The sequence below is a fragment of the Theropithecus gelada genome, chromosome 4 (assembly GCF_003255815.1).
Source record: "Theropithecus gelada isolate Dixy chromosome 4, Tgel_1.0, whole genome shotgun sequence".
Lineage (NCBI taxonomy): Eukaryota > Metazoa > Chordata > Mammalia > Primates > Cercopithecidae > Theropithecus > Theropithecus gelada.
Genome location: NC_037671.1, coordinates 136,377,458 through 136,398,350, shown reverse-complemented (window position 1 = coordinate 136,398,350; position 20,893 = coordinate 136,377,458). Strand labels below are relative to the sequence as shown.

The window sequence follows — 20,893 nt, the reverse complement described above, 5'->3', positions numbered from 1 at the left end:
ACCTCCATTCTTTGCTTTTGAAAATGAGACTCAACAAAGACTCACACAGTGGTTCCTTAGCAAGTGGGCCCTGCAAATCTGTGTTAGCTGTATCATCAGTCTACACACGCTAGAGGAAAAATTGGAATCTCAGTTACAAAATGTATGTAATTTGGTCACAGAGGTGAACGAAAAAGGGTGAATGAAGCCCTTTGAATGCAACAGAATGACTAGAACTGTCTCCCCTGTGCAAGGCGTTGGGTCAGACAAGGTGCCAGTCGTTTGAAGATACATTTAGCCTGGGTTCTTGCCCTCAAGGACCTGGCCATTTTCCTTGCAGCAGATAGTGTGAAAAGTTGTACAGTAGAGGTATATAGAGAGTAAGACTAATTCTCATGGAGGAAACTGGGCAAGAACTTCAGGGAGGGATTTATACTAGAGTTGGCTTGAGGGACAGGTTGGTTCTGTGTTCTTGCAGGTGGAGGTGAGGGCACAATAAGAAAGGAAATAGGACAGGTGAAGGCTCAGAGGAGGGACGAGTGTTGAGAACAGCAAGTGCTCTGAGAAGGCAAGGCATGAGGGAGGAGGAAGAAAGGAATGATACTGCCGATGAGGTGGGTTTGGAATGATGGTGGATGGCTTTGAGTGCAAAGCTGAAAAGTTTGTGGAAGTCATTGGTCTTTCTAGCAGTGTCACCAAGCCGTGAGTTTCCTGGGAGCTGGCTCAGGCACTGCAAGGGAAGGGGTCTGGGATGCCAGCTGCTCCCCCTTCTAGAGGAGAGAGCAGCTCCTCTCATCTTCATTCTGTATACAAGGATATTGTCTGTCTTTTGAGGAGGGTTCCACTTTAAGAAAAACCCATTGGCATATGCATGAGAGCCATTAATTTATTCAGTCAGTCACTCAACAAATATTAAATGCCTACTACATACCAGACCCTGTACAAGGGTGTACTGAAAGACCATTGAAGATTTTTGAACTGATCAGTTGCCTGGTAGCAGGGGTGCTGGGTCTTGAGTTAAAATCCTATCTTTGCCACCCACTAATAAGAACTTGGGCAAGTCTCTTGGCCTCGTTGGACCCATTTTCTCCCTGTAAAGTATAGGCCTGGGCTGCTAAATCCTTTCCAGCTGAGACAGTCTGGGAGTGACATGAAAAGTGCTGTAACCAGCGTTTGTGTGTGTTGGGAGGGCGGGGAAAGAGAGGCCAGAGTCAGAGAGAGGTGGTGATGGCAAGAGCTTCTGTGAGTCTGAGTGAAGCCTTTCATTTATTCATTCAACAAACATTTCATACTCAGTGCCAGCCACTGTGCCAAGCATTGGGAAAATAACAGTAACCAAAACAAAATCCGTACCCTCGAGGCACTATCTCTGTCGGGGGTGGCAGAGGAACTGGGAACATGGGAGATAGATCTAGAAATGTAGTGTGAAACTTATCCCATGGGATGACAGTTGGGACAGTGGAAGTGTATGTAGCAGGAAAGAGATAGCAAAACAGTATTGAGAGAGAAGGAGTTCTGAGGAGATAGAACCTGGGAACATGCTGTGGAGAACCAATCAATGTTCCACTCCTTGATGGAAAGCACGTTTCTTCATCAAGTCCATACAACAAACCTAACCCCAGGAATACGCTCTTGTGGCTAAGAAGTTAGGACACACCAAAGAGATAATGTCCATTTAGACATGCATTTCTCCTTGACTCTATCACTTCTATGTGTGAAGCAGAATTAGACCAAAGCCACGTATGATTTTGTATAATAGCTGGTCTATTTGGTTTCCTGAAAAAGGTCTTTAATAAGTACCAATGATATGTATAAAGTTGTATGGGTGACTGCCTAAGTGAACTGCCAGCCCCTCAAATATTTTCCCAGACCTGGCTGGCTTTCCCAGGCTGGCTCTTTTATTTTTTATTTTTTCATTTTCCCCAGGTAATTAGAGCAGATCCAGAAACAGATTCGGAGAGCCTAAAGCTTTTCCTTTTTTACCCTTCAGTAATTACATGTCACAGGTTGTCTTCCCTGTTAGAGTCTGAAGCTGAGCAATTAGTCTCCCATTGTCTTTGCAGGAAATGACATATCAGTATGGCTTCTGGGGAAGGCAACTGTTGACCATCCTGGTTAAAATAATTTGGAAAGTGTTCAGCATTTCCTCCAGTTGATCATTTAGACTGGCTGATTTAGAAAGCTTTTGGAAATGTGCAAAATGTACCATGGTTATCAGGACTGGAAATACTATGGGGTCAGTTCCCTGAGCAAAACGAGTTTCTGAACTATGGCTTTGATCTCTGGACATTCTGCCTTGTCCCACGTGTGCCTGAGCCCAGGGCCTTGGCATTCTATTCTTTTTGTGATGCTTTGTTGGAGACTGATTAGTCAGGATGTTTTCCAGCTGCAGGTAATTGAAAACCTGAGTCAAGGAGTCCTAAACAATAAGACATTTATTGGAAATCCAGAGGTGACACAGACTTCAACACCAACCTAATGCAGTAACGTACACTCTGCTTCACTGTGTTTGTTCTGTCTCTGGACCAGCTTTATTTATCCTTATACTGGAACAAAATAGCTGTAGAAGTTCTAGGTGTCACATTCCACACTACATTCAGAGGAGGGAGCTTCTCCCAAAGGAGTGAGTAGAAGCTCCCAGAAAAACATTCTTCACATCGCATTGGCTTAAACTGGGCCACATGCTTATTCTTAAACCAATCACTGGCAGTAGGAATGGATATCTCTTGGATCAATGCTTCTCAAACTTCCGTGTGCACACAGATCACCTGGGGAAACTTTCAAAATCAATTCTGATTCAGCTGGCTTGGGTGAGGCCTCAGCCGACAGCTCTTACAAGCTCTCGGGTGATGCGAATGTTGCAGGTCAGCACACTGCAAAATCTTGGAGTGTCCCACCCCCACTCGCAGCTGGGGCTGCTGCCATGTGCCCATGGGCACTGTGGGTGCAGAAATATGGGGGCTTTGTTGGGAAGAAGAAAGAGGGAATGACCACATGCAGATGAGAACTATATTAGAGATGCTTGTGTTCAGTGTGTAATTAGCATTTTAACTTTATACCGGGAGTCATACAATAGTCTGTGATATGTATTAAAAGCAGAATTGTTACGTGGGAGCACTCACAAAAATTTTATTCATTTATGGTGATGCAGGCGTTGCAGTTCTTGAAACAAAAGATAAAACAGTCATGCCACCTGTTTTGCTATCATTCAGCTATTTTTATTAGTAATGAATACCATATATCTAGTGTGTCTCAAAAAGAACAAATTCAAATGAAATGGATTGAAGTAGCCTTAAGTATAAAAAGAGTGTGCCAAATCCAGCCTTTGTTCTGTGAGTGGAAATCTCATCAGTCATGGTTATTGGGGAGGGAGAGTACACCCCCACTTGTCCTAAGAGTCACTTGTCATGATATTGGGTATGAAAAATGCTGCCAATGGTGAATTTCTGCCAAAATGAATGGCCACAATGTGCTTATAAGTGGTTTTCAGTGGAGAAAGTCATTATGCTCTATTCGTTTGAAAGTTCTTACTGTTCTGTTATTTTGTTGTGCTTGACAAAAGATACACAGGATTCCTGTGCTGCAGCTGTTTAGGAAAAAGGCTGATAAGATGGAAGGACCAGTGTCCACCCTGAAGCTGGACAATCACAGGCTCAGTGGGCTTAGCATGAAGTATGTGGACAGGTGCTGAGTAGACCTTCCCGAGATAGTCACTGTGGTAGTTGCTGTCCTGGACCTCATGTGCTAGACAGCATCACCCAGGAGGGGACATGGAATTTCACTGCTCAGTCTGTTTGTCCCACCTGCCTCAGAACCACTGGTTCACATCTATGAGACTGATGGGAAGCTGGAGCTTGGTGTGGTCTCCTGTAGAGACCAGAGCAACTGTACCTGGCCTCACCAGCATGAGTCACCAGAGTGCCTATACTTAGGAAATCGCCAGTTGTGTCTTGTCTCTTCAAAGGACCTGAAAGGTTGAGAGGTTATCTGCTACTCTGGGCTAGCTGGGGAAAGCTGCTAGACTTGAAGCCCCAGGAAGGCAGGCATTATGCTTATGTCACACAGGCGCCCTGTATATTGACAGAATGATTGAACAGCTAGTCTGTTCCCAGGTGATCTGTCAGTCAACAGCATAGACTAATCGCTCACTCTCAAAGGAGAAGTATTAAGACAACATTGTGTTGCCTACCTTCAGTAATGTATAGTCTAAATATAGAATGCTTAGGTGTCCCATCTACATGTTTAGGACCTCATAGGCTGCCAAGCAGCAATGAGATAATATTAATGATTACCTGAGCTCATGTGGGACAAGCAGATTGCGCCATTACCTGTGGATGGACTCGACAGTCCTGATGAGCGCCTCCCCTCTGGGCTGCGATAAGGCAAGGCATTATTAGCTGTGGAAGGAATTTTAAAATAGGGAAAAAGGTAGGACCTTCCCTGACAAATTAAAAGGCTGACTTTAAAAGTAGTACATTTATTTAAAGTACCTATATGAAATAAAGTATTTTTAAAAAGAGAAAAATAAAGAGGCATAAGATAATACTGAGTTGGGAAAATCAAGGTAGAAAAGGCAATGGGAATGAAGCTAGGCCTGAAAGCTGGGTCCATGCATGTAGTTCAGGTGACCAGTGAAATTAGATGGCGAAAAACATGATCTCATCATTGTCTCTAACCCTTATCTGAAATTGTACGTTTCCTAATATTATGAAAGTAGCATTAGCTATGTGGCCTTCATAGAAATTATGAATATTCCACAGAGGAGCTAAGTTGTTACACTTATTTAATGTTAATTAATTTAAATTTAAATAGCCAGATGTAGCTAGTGGCTACAATATTGGTCAAGGCAGGCCTAGTGCCTAATAATAAATTCCATGATTTTTTTTAAAAAAAGAAATTATGAATATTTTCATGCTATATTACAGTTATAGATATTCTGAAGTATCATTTATGCCTAATAGTACTTCAAAATTACAGTGTATTAGACTTCTTGAAAATTATTTAAGTATTGAAAGATGCTCATAACAATTTTGTCAAATATTTTGCTAACCGTATAACAGTATACTCTGTTTTTGACTCCTGTGCATTTCATGTATTAGTTTCAAGCATTTGTAAACATCATTCTGAGAAAGATGTCTTTAGACGGCCATAGCACAAAAGGTAAAGAGCCCCTGCCTTTGACAATGGCCAGGCCTCCTACCAGAGAATGGATGGCCTACCTAGAGTCTCAGAGGCAGGACAGGCCTCTGGGCACTACAGCATTTGATAGGAAGATGTGGAAAAGCTGGGGTGAGCTTGAGTGCCTGGCTAACATGACTCAATAGGTAAATTTGGAGGTCATAGGAGGTGGTGGAAGGTCCATCCATTGAGGAAGGACAGGCTGTATAGGTTGTGTTTAGAAAGGATGCCTTGTACAGCCATGAGAGTTGGATGGGAAGGGAAGAAACTGGAGGCCAAGAGACCAGTGTATGCCAGGCATGATGCTGACCAGATGGAGTGTAACGTTGAGAATAGGGAGAAGCAATGTGTTCCCAGCACCACTGTGGAACTCTTGTGGGGCTGGACTGGGCCAGGGTGTGCAGTGGAGGTGAAGAAGGCCGTGTTAGTTTACAGGCCTGAGGGACTGGGAGAATGATGATAACAGCTCAGGCTTACTGGGTGTTTACTGTGTGCCAGAGGCTGTTATAAGCCCTTCTATGTCATGTATATATGTTCCTTAATTGATATTATTCAATCCTCATAGCAACTCTATGAAGTCAGTACAGTAATCCCTGTTTTACACATAATAAAGCCCAGAAAAGAAAGGTTAGGAAAACTGTCCAGGGTCTCACAGCTAGCTGGCAAGAAGGGAGGATATTACTGGAAAAAAGAAAAGAGGAATTGGTTTGGGGGAATATGTTATAGTTCAACTGTAGATATTTTTCCATTGTTGTCTTCAAATATTTCAAAGGGCTAAACATTCAGATATTTATAAGCATAGTTTCTGGTGTATTTCATTGTCTAGTATTTAAATTTTTATTAGTGAATACTGAGATGATTTGTAGATTGGTTTCATCTTACTGGGAAAAAAACAGAGAAAACTGGTAGGTGGGATTTAGTACATTGATGGGTGCCCAAAGCAGAGGAAGAGGCTGCAGTTTACAGAAGAGAAACATAATGTGTATTCAATTATTTGTGTTTAATGATGTGGTTTTTTTTTTTTGTTGTGGTATTGTTTTCCAGGACCAGTCCTGCCGCTGTTGTAGAAGACATGTGGTGTATATAAAGTTTGTGATCGTTGGCGGAAATTTTGGTAAGTGTTGCTGCATTTACTTCGAATGCCTCTTGCTGTAAAGTGGTGCTTATGAAGGGAAGCTGTTGCCTTGTTCTGTGCAGCTTTTACTTCTGCACTAAACTCAGGCAGAATGGAGTTCTATAATTAAATGTGACATTGAATTGATGTTTTCTGACAGTGTGATACTTTTTCTTGTTATTGCTGATAGTATTAAGCAATATGGGGTTTTCTAAAACGTAGTAAGTCTAGATTTAGAAAATTTCTGGATGCCGGTTAAAGAATACCCTTGACAGTTTATGTGCTAAGCCAGCCATATAATATAAGAGTAATAAACCTGCAGACCCAAAGAATAAAAGTCTCCAAAACAGAGAGATCCATGTGACCCATATATTAAAAGAAAGAAAAGCAGGCAGCTTAGGAAATGGGAAATTAAAGGAAGCTACAAGTCCAGCTTGCCTGGGAGCCAGCCCACAGCCAGCATAACAGTGGTCTTGGGAGACCAAGAACATTCAATTCAGCGACCGCCCAGACCTTGCTAGCAAGGTAAGAGGATAGTCTTTGCAATCAGGAGACCTGGGTTAAAATGTAAGTTCTATACCTACTGGTTGTTAGATAACCTCTCTGAGCCTGTTTCTTCTTCTGTAAAATGAGGCTTATCATGTTACCTACCTCGTAGAGTTGTTGTGAGAATAAAATGAGGTAGGTAGTGCTGGAGCATAGTAAGTGCTCAATAAAGCCAGTCATTCTTAGGAATGGAGCAGCCTTGTTTGGAGACTGGACATTTCCCATTGAAGTCAAGCTACCAAGAGGCATATTTATCTTCCAGCAGGAAGGCTGCTGGAGATGGGCCGGTTACAACCCTTTGATGTTGCTAGAGCATCCCAGCTACTTACCACAACCCCTCCTCCAAAATTTACTTCATAAGAACCTGTGGGAATCCCTGCAACATTTACCACCTTTTCCAACCCTGGAGACCCATTCTGAGACAAGTCTGGCTAACTAACTCCCTTCCTGCCGCCTTTACAACCAGGGAGGTCACCTTGTTTGAGCTCTGTTCATTTTTGGAGTTAACGTCATTTTGAATCACATTTATGAGGAAAGAAGGGTGGGGATAGATGACACCATTGGTTGGACCTTAATTGCCATGTTTAAGCTTTCATTTCCAAACCTTTCTTTTGATTTTACGTTTTTGTCTATGCTTATTACGTAGCCTTCACAGGGATCGGATTGCTGTGCTGAAATTTTTGAGCTTTGACTGAAAGAATTTGGCTTTTGGGTGGGGCCTTTACCTGTGGTTGGGAGACTCAGCTGTGGCATTGCAGATGGGCCAGTGTTTAAGGTCAGATGTCTGTAAGTGACTGTGCTCCCATTTCATGGAATCAAAGAGAGGGACATGGCTTCAAGGGTTGTCTGGCCCAATCCCCTGCTAGCAAAAAAAAAACAAAACAAAAGCAAAAAAACAGTATTCTACTGATCCCTGACAAGGGAATTCAAATTCTTCCAGAGATAAGGAGCTTGCTGTTGCACAGGGTACCTTGGTTCAATTAAAAGGACAATCAGGGCCTACAGGGAAACCCTTGTGGGGAGAGGGGAGGTATAGTTGTTCTGTCTCTCAGTTCTGGTGGTATTTATGCAGTTGTATGCTTTGGTGAAAACTCACAGAACTGTACACTAGAAAGGGTGAGTTCTCCTGAATGTTAATTAGACCTGAATTTTAAAAATGGAAAAAAAAAAACCCAGCATTTAAAAATTGAACAATTAGCCCAACTTGTTAAAAAGAAAGTGAGGAGGCCGGGTGCGGTGGCTCACGCCTGTAATCCTAGCACTTTGGGAGGCTGAGGAGGGCAGATCAGAAGGTCAGGAGATCAAGACCATCCTGGCCAACATGATAAAACCCCATCTCTACTAAAAATACAAATCTAGGAGGCGGAGGTTGCATTAAGCCGAGATTGCGCCACTTTACTCCAGCCTGGGTGACACAGCGAGACTCCATCTCAAAAGAAAAGAAAAGAAAAAAGAAAAAAAGAAAGTGAGGAATGCAAAGGAGAGAGGGAGGAGGGAAGAAAGAAAAGCCATCCAGTCCTTATATTGAACTATTAATACAGTGTATGTGCTCCATGGGACCGGGACTTGGTCTTGTTCCTTTCCGGAGTCTTGGTGCCTGGATAGTGCCTGGCACATAGAAGGCATAAATGTGTTAAATATTTATTGAATCACCTATTGCTCTTACTCACCTTCAAAGTAAGTCCGCTCACTTTCTAACACTCCAGCCCACCAAATATTTGAAGACACTGTCCTTCCTCATTCATCTTCTCTTCTCTGGGTGAACCTACCATCTCCCAGTCCTGGCCTCTTTGTCCTCTGATGCTATTTTCATACCCCTCTCCATCTGGCAGAGCTCCTTGAGGAGGCATCTGCTTCCCCACACCTCTCCTGTGCACCTAGACCAGCACTAGACATGCTGACGCATAGGTATGGCCCAGGAGGAGCACAGAGGGTGCTTGCTTCTGTGGATGCTGTTAATAGACACCCAATCCTCTTCCTTTCACAATCAGTATGAAGTGTCTAGTCATGGATCATAAGAGATTTATTTAACGCAGTCTTCTAAGAAAGGAGCTCCTAAAAGTAGGGAGGGTGGCAGTGCAAGAAAGAGCTCAGGCGCAGCTCATCCTCTTATAGGCCTTGTCTGAAATGAAGCCAGGTCCTGGCACCCTCAGTCTGAGGCAGCATGGTGCTGTTGATAAATCTTTAGAGGCAGTACTGTGTCACAGATTCCGATTCCTCATTACAAGTCATAGGAAGTTTGAAATTCTTCCAACTAAACTTGTGAGTACCTTGAAAAGCCTAGGTTTCTTTCTTCTGGCCATGACAAGAAGTGATATATAAACACATAAATACATATAGAGAGAGCAGTGGTTTTCAACCGGGGTTAGTTTTGCCTCCCCAGAGGACATTTGGTAATATCTGAAGCCATTTTGGGTTGTCACAATTAGGGGAGGGAAGAGGGTGTGTGCTAGTGGCATCTAGTGGGTGGAGGCCAGGGATACTGCTCAGTGTCTTAAAATATATCTCATAGATCAGCAGCGCGCACTCGCGCACACATGCAGAACAGTCGGGCCCGAAATCTCAGTAATGCCAAGCTGAGAAACTCTGAGATTATAAGTAATTTTTTAAGTGTAAATGTTTAAAGTACTTATTATTTTGAAGGTTTAAAAATTGAAATATCTTAACATTTGATTATATGTAAATATACAGCTAAAAAACTTAAAGAAATTTGTTCAGAAAATCATCTGAGTGGAAAGGCTGCCAAGAGGCTATCCCTTCTATTACCCCTGACTCCAAGCAAAAAATGACCTAAATGAATTCAGACAGACAGATGGGCCTCTGACGGCTTATAGAGAATGACGGTCAACTAAAGATAAAAACAAGACTCACACAACATGATCCCAGCATTTACACAAAAGAGATTGTCTCGTGTTTTAAATTTCAACCCCAGCTTCTTCAGATGTGTTAGTCATTCGATGACCTCTAAGATTAAACGGTATTTCAATCTGGGCTAGTCCTTCTTTTTGAATCAAGGCGGTTCTGGTGTGATGAAAATGTGCTTAGGGAGGAGAGAGATCTCATTACAGATGATTGAGATTGAGTATTTTGGTACACAGAGCTGTTTATTTGCATCAGTTTGCTAGTGACACCACAATCTGGTTTAAATGTGAGTCGCTGAGAGCTTTTGTAGCCCAATATGGCTACATTTGCTGAAGCAGGGAGATTAAAGCAACATATGTCAATTTATGATATAGGACAACCCACTGCAAAAGACTTTACCTAATTATAGGGCCTATTTTGGGAAGGTAATGGTGCTTTTCGTGAAGTATATTTTGGGATGCACTCACCCAGCTTCTAGGCCAGTAATATCTTCCCAGAGAGGGTGTGGTGTGTGCTTGTGGACATAAATATTTTCTTACCAAAAGCTGTGGTGTAATATTCTTTCAACTTTACTACCCTTCATTTTTCTTTTTCTGATTGTCTTTCCTTTTGCAAGAATGCTATGAAAATGTATTCTGGAAAGCCAGAGAAGAGGAAGATAAAAGATCTCATTTCAGATGGCCAAGTCCAGAGATACAGAGACTTTCTCAGTCTACTGTTTTTAAGATGAATGGGATTTGGAGGCATTCAGGAACATTGACTAATAAGCAGAGTTGAGGGAGGTGAAAAAAACACCGTGTTGGCACTAGATATTTTTATGTAAGTATCTGTGGGAAAACTATCCCTTTGCAACCCGGTGTGTCCCAGCCAGCACTGCTCCTGCTCCACTCCAACCCCTGAGTGATGCTCAGGGTCCATTTCCATGCCTTTGCTGTTGGCTTGTGACCCAGGGTAGGTATCTGCTTTTACTTCTGTTCTTTAAGACTGTGCCTTTCACCTGCTCTACCTCCTCCATCCCAGCCTTTAACTTCTCTGTTAATACCTGAGACTTTTGGCCTTCAAGGAGAGGTCAGAACTTTCTGTCCGCTCAGCAAAAGAAGATTAGCTTCTTCTTTACGCAATGTTTGTACAGCAGGAGGAGAAGCCAAGATAAGGAGTGAAAATGGACAATTTTGTAACCCAAAATCCAACCAGACCTAGGGACTGGAGAAACACTTTTACCTAAATTCCGAGTCATGAAGGCCACAACATGAGAGCAAGAATAGCCCATGGGAAGAGTTAAAGGCGGAGGCTCCCACCGGAGAGCCCTCTGGAGAGGTGTCCCTGAGTCTCCCTGAGCAGCCTGTGGGCCCCTTCCTCAGAATTGGCCTAAGAGCTCGTTAAACACACAGATCCTGGCCCACCCCAGGCTGGTAGAATCAGACAGAATCTCTGTGGTGGGTGTGTGACTTTATTCTTTATTTTATTTTTATTTTTATTTTTATTTTATTTTTTTTTTTTTTTGAGACGGAGTCTCGCTCTGTCACCCAGGCTGGACTGCAGTGGCCGGATCTCAGCTCACTGCAAAGCTCCGCCTCCTTAACAGCCTCTCCAGGCGGTGCTTATGCACACGAAATTGTGAGAATCCCTGTTCCAGTCTCCATTCTCAACTTTTCTTCAGGGCTTACGATTACATCTGAGGTTGTATGCCGCAGTCTGGCCCCCCTTTAAGACTGCTTCCCTTCCATAGCATCACTCACATATTTAAAGAACAGATCCCTAAAGCACATCATTTTGAAAATCAGCCCTGGGCATAGGAGGGTAGGGTGTCATCTTCTGTGTTACTGTGTAATCTTGGTTCCTAGAGTAATTTCCACAATCATTGTATCACTTGCTCACTAAGAGAAGTATCATTTTCATTCCAGGTTAGTTTTGGCAACATTCTAAACCAGATTCCTTGAAGCTGCTTTGCGGGAGGCCATCCTGCTCCTCTGCTACAATCATCCAAGTATTTGCCATCTGCTTTCACTCTAAAATTCACACTATGCTGTAGTTTTTATCTGTAGCAATACTTATAAATCAAAATTTCCCACTTATTAAGAGGAAACATTTTCAGAACAAGTAGCTGTCATGTATTCTAGTGCATGACTAGAGAGATAAGACTGTAATAGTTCCCACCTGGGATCCAGGTGGTTGGTCCCACCCCACAGCCCTTCCTCTGATGTCAGGCTGCCTGTGCAGATGCGTATTAGGTTATCGTTTGTATAGCTCATTTAAGTTTGTAAACAGCTAGCTGGGCACAGTGGTGCATGCCTGTAATCCCAGCACTTTGGGAGGCTGAGGCGGGTAGATCACTTAAGGTCAGGAATTCAAGACCAGCCTGGCCAACATGGTGAAACCCCGTCTCTATTAAAAATACAAAAATTAGCTGGACGTGGTGGCACACGCTATAATTCCAGCTACTCAGGAGGCTGAGGCAGGGGAGTCACTTGAACCTGGGAGGCGGAGGTTGCAGTGAGCAAGATCACACCACTGCACTCCAGCCTGGGTGACAAAGCAAGACTGCATCTCAAAAATTAAGGGGACTGCATCCTCTTAATAAGTGGGGTGGGGTGGGAAGCTGCAGCACATTTGATCTTCCCAAACCACTTCCTAGGCAGTGTAATCAATGTTATCACCCATTGGAGGCTCAGAGAATTTAGCTGATGTCTAAGGCAGGAGGCATTTGGGAATGTGTGTGGGAGATGGGGAGGGGTTTGTTGTTGTCCTCACAAAGACTGGGAGGTGCCATTGGCACATGATGCAAGAGAAAGTGGGGCAGGGATGGTAAATGTCCTGCAGTGCCTGGAACAGTCCTGCCCAGTGAAGAACTGTCCCTAACTCAGTGTTCATAGCACCCCTGTTGAGAAACACTGCTCTGAGGTTGTACTAGAATGCAGTAGAGCTAGGTGCACACCCGCATTATCTGAATCCAGATCCTTTATAGCCCTCTCTGTGTTAAAGGCATCACAGAATTAATTTCCACTTCATTGGGAGCTCTCACTCCCTGAAAGTTGAATCCAGAGTGGCTATTCTGCAGGTCATGCAATTGCTGCCCCAGGCATCAGAACTCAGGCATGACACACTTCATATGGAAATAGACTCTCTAAAACCCCGGTGGCCTGGCTGGCCAGCATGTTGTATTGTACCTGTCCTACCTCCATGAGTGTCCAGTGCAGGTGTGAGAGAGAGTACTGTCTTTGGAAAAGATGAGAGCCCAGTAGGATGCTCTGCCCATAGCCTCGCATCCACCTGACTTAAAACCATCCTGATAGCAAAGTAGGTGTTGATTTCACAAGTTTTTGATTTGTTATCTTCAACTTCATACCTACCTGGTGAACCCTTACAGGAGCTGTTGGAGTTTTGTTTAAAGTTTAGTTTTGATGTCAGCCAGCAAGGGAGCTGAGACAGTGGCTACATCAATTTGATGAGCACACAATGAAATTTATTAAATTGGTAAAAATAAAACCATATTGAATGAAAAGGAATCCAGGGCAACTGACCTGAATATAGATGTTGAAGGGATTCTAAAAGAGGGAGAGAGGGAGTAGTGATATTATCTCATCTTTTTTTCTTTCCTGTTTTGTATTTCTCCCTCTCCCTCTCCTTTTCCCTCTTCTCCTCTCCCTCTTCCCCTCTCCCTCTCCCTCTCTCCCTTTCCCTTTCCCTCTCCCTCTCCCGCTACCTCTCCCCCTCTCCCTCCCTCTCTCTCTCCCCCTCTCCTTTTCCCTCTCCCCCCTCTCTCTCTCCCTCTCCCTTTCCCTTTCCCTCTCCCTCTTCCTCTCCCCCTCTCTCTCCCTCCCCGCCCTGCTCCTCCTCTGCCTCTCTCTTTCCCTCTCCTTCCTCCTCCCCCTCTCTGTTTCCCTCTCTCCCTCTCCTTCTCTCCCAGTTTCTTTCCTAACTTTTTATTTTGGAAAATTTCGAACTTGCTGGTTGGAAGAATTGTAAAACAAATTTCCAACTTGCTGGTTCGGAGAATTGTAAAACAAACACTTTATGTCCTCTGCCTAAATTCACCATTTGTTCTACATTTGCAACATTTGCTTTGTTCCCTCTTCTAATTATATATATAAATTATACATATTATATAAAATTTTGCTGAACCGTTTAAAAGTACCAAACATCTTGACACTTTACCTCTAAATATTTCACCACCTATCTTCTAAGAATAAGGACATTCTTTTATATAACCATACTATAGTACTATTTCCACATCTTAAAAATTTAATAGTTTTATATTATCTAGTATTAATTCATATTCAAATTTCAACACTATAGTCCCAAACAATATTTTATAACTTACCTCCCCACCCCCACCCCAAAATCTAGTAACCAATCAAATACACTTGATGAATTTGGTTGATAACTTTTCTTTCATTTATCATATAACTTTAAACAATGACTTTTTGAAAAGTTCAAGTTCATTGTGTTATAGAACACCTTACACTCTGGGCTTGTCTGCTTCTTCACAGCATTGTTTAGCGTGCTCTTCTCTTCCTAAAATTGGTTAGATCTAGAGGCTTGTTATTAAGTGGAGGTTAAACATCTTTGCCAAGGATACTTTATCAGTGATGTCATGCACCTGATATTACATCACATCAGGGGGCAGAAGTCACCTTGTTCCACCATCTTCAGTGCTAGGTTTCATCTCTTGGGTAAGATGGTAACCAGACCTAACCAATGTCAAGGTACACCTTGAGTTAATAAATCATCTGTAGGCTGATACGTGGGTCATTTGTGAACATCCTGCTCCAGCCTTCCTTTCATCCAGTGGCTTCAGTAATCATGGATAATCCTCACCGGATTCAGTTATTACTTTGAAATATTGTCTGATACTTTTTACTCTTACCTTCCTCTTCCTGAATTATTTGTAGTGTATGACCTAGGCCTTCATATTTTTGCAGTGATGGTTTTCTAGCCATTTCCTTGGTGGTCACCTGGATTTTGCTGTGATTGGGCTAAACTTTTTTTTTCTTGCCTTTGGGATAAGAAGGAATAACTTTAGCAAAGCATTTACCGCATGCTGGGTACCACACAGGCTCCTCACATGTAGAACCTTTTTCACTTTCTTCCCACATTACAGCTTAGACTAGTGAAGTGACTTGCCCAGGGTCACCCAGACTCTATAGGAGAGCTAAGATCGAGCCATATCTATCAGGTTTAGAGCCAGGATTTTTCAACAATTCCATGTTCCCTCTCATCCCTTCTGGCCGTGCCTCCCCCACGGCCCCCCCCCCCCCCCGCCCGCCCGCCCGCCCCCACTACAGTTCTTGCCTCAGGCCACAAGTGCCTGCCTGACTGAGTAGGTCCCTAAACAAGGAAAGTCAGCCAGGAGACTGCAGCTGGAGAAACACAAGCTAGGCACATCTAAAGGGCAGGTGCTGCTGGACCTCAGATGAGCCGTGCCCAACCGGAAACCGGGATCTTTATGTTAACCATTCCAACTTTTCAATGGCGGTGACTAATTCAGATACGTGAAACTCATCAGCCCAGTTGCCAGTTTTCAGCACCAGCACTACTGCTGGCTGAGGCAGCCTTGGGTAGGCCGAGGCTTTGTTTATAAATGGAATTTCATTGTCATTTGTTTGTGTGTTTGTTTTTAACATCCTCTTTTACACAGAAATTAATATGCTTGGGAAGTGATACTGTTTCGATTTGGGGGATGTTTGATTTTTTTGAAGAGGGGGAAATTGGGTTTCATAGAAGTGTTATTTAACTGAATTACTTCATAGGCAATCTTGGATTTTTTAATTGGGTAGGTTAACAGTACAATAGTAGGTATTTCATATGTAAGTTTAAAAGAATGCAAATACATTTCCCTCTGCATATCATCTGTAGGATTTTGCTTTTTAGAATTTTTCTGACTCCTTCAGAAGGGTGTGACTCTGTTGTTCCTATCTCGCACTCTGTTCTTTGTGTGTCTTTAACTGTGTTAACATGTCACAGGAACTCTGTCAGGTCGGTCCCTGAGAGGTACTGAAGCAGAACTAACAGACAAATAGAAGTGCGTCTCCAGATGGGTCCTGGCAGAGGCTAAAGATCTCTGTTGGTCATTCTACTTGTTTTAACCAGAATTATTCTTGAGTTTGGAGTGACCGGGAATGGTGCAGGTAAAGAGCTTCTGTAGACTTACTTCATCATGCAAGAATTTGGTCCTGTCTCTCATTGTACACGTTAACCACCTGAAGCACAGAGAGGTTGAGGAGGACCCAGGTAAACCTTGCTATGGTTTGTTCCCACCAAATCTCATGCCGAAATTTGATCCCTAGTGTGGCAGTGTTGAGAGGTATTTGGGTCATGGGCAGCTGGATGCCATTCTTATGATAGAGAGTTCTCGTACTCCCAAGACTGGATTAGATCTCGAGGAAATGGTTAGGGTTCTTCCAAAGTAAAGACACTCCTCCTAGGTTTGGCCTCTTCACACATATCTGCCGTGTTTTGACCCAGCACATGGCCCTCCTGAGAAGCTGAGCAGGTGCCAGCGCTATGCTACTTGAACTTGCCAGCCTGCAGAATCATGAGCTAAATAAACCTCTCATCTTTATGAATTACCCAGTCACAGGTATGTAAGAACACAAAATAAACTAGGACAGACTTGATTAGCTTGGCTGTCTTGTGTGTTCCTCATACTAAGCTAAAGTTTTCAGTCTACAAGCAGTCACCGTAATGCTTTACCCTGACATGTCACCCACAATGTTTCTTCCCATCTGAACCACCCCAGCTTCCCACCATCAGCCACATTTAACAAGTGAAGAAGGAAAGGTCTGAATCAGCACTGTCCACTAGAAACCAAAGCCAGGCAGCATGTACAATTTAAAGCTATCTAGAAGCCAGGTTAGAAGCAAGTAGAAAGAAATGAGTGAAATTAAACTTTGTATTTTGTTTAACCCAATATATGTCCAAAATATTATCATTTACATGCCGTCAATATGTTAAATTATTGAGATATTTTTGTACTAAGTCTTTGAAATTTCACATGTAGTTTATATTTATAGCATATCTCAATTTGGACAAGCCACTTGAAATGTGTCCAGTGTGGCTGCTGGCTACGGGGTTGGGCAGCACAGCAGTATGGAGGACGTAGTGTGGGGCGGCACAGCGGTACGGAGGACATAGTCCAAGGTCACACCCAGCTAGGTTCTGTAATTTAAATCTCAAGAGAAACTTGATCTGCTTTTTTACCCTCCCCCCATCTGAAACCACATATTCCTGTCCTCTTTGTGCCATTTTCCCCCTCTCCAGCTAACTCTAATTACAGAGAGATGCTTGGTTTGGTCATGACTGCTAGCTCAGCAGTTTTCTGCCAGTCCTGGCAGCTGGTGAGACCAACATACACTGCCTGTAAATGATAGTGTAAAGCATACTTTTAAATTTCTCCACAGCAGAGTTTCCATAATTTTCTTTCTCTTAGAAGTAATTCACTGGCATTTTTCAAAGCCAGAGTGTTTTGTTTTTTGTTTTTTTTTTAATTCATTCTTTCTTAAAGTCCCATCTTAATCAATGGGTTTGTAAAATATTTACTAGCTGGTTATCTCCCCAGGACCTCAGCAGAACAAGTTTATATCTGATTTTTTAGACCAGTTATATGTCTGTTTTGATTAACAGTGGTTAGGTTTCCTTTTTCCAACTAGTCAAATAGTCTCCCAATATGTTGGTCCCATTTTGAGTATTATTCACCATGAAATACCGGTAAAGGTTAGATTCCATTTCCACTAAATGTCAAGTCTCTGACCACTGACCCCACTACTTGAATCATTAGATTATAATCACAGTCTCGGGAGAAAATGACGGAAGAATGGCAATAGACTCCTGGAGTTTGTTGTGATAGACTTTACTGAACTACAAACCCTGAGCTATAAGAATTGAAATTCAAGTAGGGAAAAGATAGTCCCATATTACTACTTAGAGGCCAAAACCCCACATCTTCCAACATTCTCAGTTAAGTGAAGGCTAGAGAAGATCAAGTTTTTTGATATCTTTCAGTAACTGAAGGATGGCACTGCAAAGCCAGCCCTCCTGTAATACAAACGAATTTTCTTACATTCTCTTCAGTGCTGTATCCTTCGGATTTTGACTTGATGTCAACCTCACTATTCACAGATCCCCTAAAATCCACTGTTTAAAAAACTTTAGGTGTGGGGTTGCCTTTGGAATTAGAGCAGTGTTGTTGTGAGTGGCTTGGTTTCTTCTCTTTCCCCACCATTTCCCTACAGTAATACACACTTAGAGCCCCCAAATCACTATCCTTTTATCCCATTCTGATTCAAAGCCTTTTTATTTCTTTAAGTGGATATCTCATGTTCATTTCAAAATGTCATTTAGCAGCTGTATTTCTGCTAAATAACCAGAAATTATAGTTGACTCCAGCCAAGTGGCTGAGTACCTAGATTTTGTTTCCAAGTATGGTGCTGAGCAGAAATGTTTTGGTTTTATCCTCAATATTAATAGTTGACTGAGAGTGATGGATGGGCCTGGGGATGAGAAAAGGAAAGGAAATATAAAATATAGTGGCAGAGTATCATCTACTTCAGGGACTCTTGACCTGGAGTTTTTACCAGAATCACCTGAGAAGATATTAAAAATCCGGGTCCCCAGGCCCCACTGCCCCTCCATTCATTCAGAGTCCCGTAGAACAGGGCCCTGGCAAGTGTGTAGGAACCACCTGCTCTTACTCAATTGTATCCACTTATCAACACTTAGGGAGAACTTTATTGTGTGTAAGTTACACCTCAATGAGCTTGTCCTGAAATCTCTTTGTACACGTGCATATAAATTTTTGAAAGTTTTGACTTGCCCTACCATGAGGAATATGTTGACTGTCAAACGTTCTGGAGTCTGAAGACAAAGCTCACAGTTGAAACAATCATTCATTCACTCAGTAAACATGTAAAGAACAGTGCTGGGCATTATTCTGGGAAAACAGAGATATATCGAGACACAGCATATACCTCGAAGGACTTTGTTTAATGAATAAGAACCGTATCCAATAATTACGCTGCAGTGTGAAAAGTATGAGTATATCTATAGAGCAAAAAGGGAGGAATCCCCGACAACCACATACACACACATGCGCACACACACATACATGCACATGTTCCCACTTCCACCCCACTGCCTTTTGAAGGTAGAGAGCTAGGCTCTGTTGTGAAAATTTTACAGAAAAGCCACAGCACGTGATTCCTGAGGTGTGAGTAGACAAGGAAGTGGAAAGTATTCTGCCTGTTTTGCAAAGGAATAGCTCTCAGAATTTGATTCTAATGTAAAAAAAAAAAAAAAAGGTTTTTACACTCTCATTAGTTTTAAGGGAATTTTAACAACCCCTGATGTGATTCAGTTTGCTATCCTGATCTATCTAGTCCCAGCACAGGTCTCAGTGCTGGCACACAGTAGGTACACAGCACAGCAAGTGTGTTGAATAGAAGTGATGCTTTCAGCAGTTTTTTCTCTCTTCTAACAAACCATTAGCCACAATTGTATCTTATAGTACACACATAATTTTCAAGATAGCACCCAAGGCCAGGCGTGGTGACCCACTCCTGTAATCCCAGCACTTTGGGAGGCCGAGGTGGGCGGATCACAAGGTCAGGAGATCAAGATAATCCTGGCTAACATGGTGAAACTCCATCTCTACTAAAAATATAAAAAATTAGCTGGGCGTGGTGGTGTATGCCTGTAGTCCCAGCTACTTGGGAAGCTGAGGCAGGAGAATCGTTTGAACCTGGGAGGCAGAGGTTGCAGTGAGCTGAGATTGCGCCACTGCACTCCAGCCTGGGCGACAGAGCGAGACTTCATCTAAACAAAAAAAAAAAGATAGTGCCCAAGTTACCTTTGTAAGTATTGCTTCCAAAATACCAAAAATCTTTGCCCTTGAAGGAGAGCACATTTAAGAAAATATGAGTTGTTCTACTTGCATGGTATGTTTTGATTTTTACATATTAAGGGAATTAACTCTTTCTAACCTGATTTTTACTCTCATTTTTCAATACACCTGAAGTTTTAGAAGAGCAGCTATGTCAAAAGATCAAATGATCATAGCATGACTGACTTTGTCATTTAAAGGTAGACACAGAAAACAGCATTGTATTTTCCTGGATACTGGGTGATCTTGTTAGATTTGGGGAGCAGAGGTTATTTGAGAGCAGCTATTTATATTGCATTAAAAATTTATTCGATGTTGGTACCAGGACCACTATATTCCCTGTGTATTTTTACAGCTTTATGTGTAAATTATGATCATTGGTTACTTTGATATTGTAGGACACAATAGGAGAATTCCCAACTTGACCCTTTGACTGTGTTGTAATAGGAAAAGACATTTTATGATTTGACTGTGTCCTCACCCAAATCTCATCTTGAGTTGTAGTTTCCATAATCCACACATGTCATGGGAGGGACCTGGTGGGAAGTAATGGAATCATAGGGGCGGTTACCCCCATGCTGCTGTTTTCGTGATAGTAAGTGAGTTCTCACAAGATTTGATGGTTTTATAAGGGGCCTTTCACTCTTTGCTCGGCACTTCTCCTTCCTGCCATCCTGTGAAGAAGGATGTGATTGCTTCCCCTTCCGCCATGGTTGTAAGTTTCCTGAGGCCTCCCCAGCCACGCTTAACTGTGACTCAATTTAACCTCTGTCCTTCATAAATTATCCAGTCTCATGTATGTCTTTATTAGCAGTGTGAGAATGGACTAATACAGACAGCAAGAACCGGTTTACATATAGCTTTGTTTAGAAGGCTGAATGATATTTCTAGAAATGCCCTGTGCATTGGAAATTTTTGTGGTTAATCTGCCTGCTTTCCAACCCTAAAAGCAGTGTACATTGCAAGCCCTATTAAAATAGCCATTCTGACTGGGAGGAAAATACATGATGGTGTGGGAGGTGAGCTTGAGGTTAAATGGCAGGAAATGCAGAGCATTAACTTTGCTACTGGGCATGTGCTGGCATCTGAGATCCATTGCTGACCAGCTGTGGGGTCTTGGGCAAGTCACCACCCTGCTGTGACTCAGCTTTCTCATGTCCAAAATGGTATTGTTTTGAGGATTTAAAGAGAAGAGATGTGGTGCTGACGTGATGCCTGACACACATAAGTGCTTACTCTGTGTCAAGTCTCTTCACTTTTCCCTTTTTACACATATATCAATCTTGTCATTCTCTTGTTTCAGAACTTTTCAAGGCTCCTGTTATTCCCCCAAGAAA

The 20,893-nt window shown here is 42.6% G+C and overlaps 1 protein-coding gene across 2 annotated transcripts in view; it reads left to right on the top strand.

Annotated features, from left to right (window-relative positions):
* FYN (FYN proto-oncogene, Src family tyrosine kinase) overlaps positions 1-20,893 on the top strand; it is a 210,251-nt gene that overhangs the window by 84,452 nt on the left and 104,906 nt on the right. For both annotated transcript variants that reach the window (XM_025382436.1, XM_025382437.1), the window contains exon 3: positions 6,202-6,271. The gene's annotated coding sequence lies outside the window, so the exon portion shown is untranslated. The remainder of the gene's footprint in view (positions 1-6,201; positions 6,272-20,893) is intronic.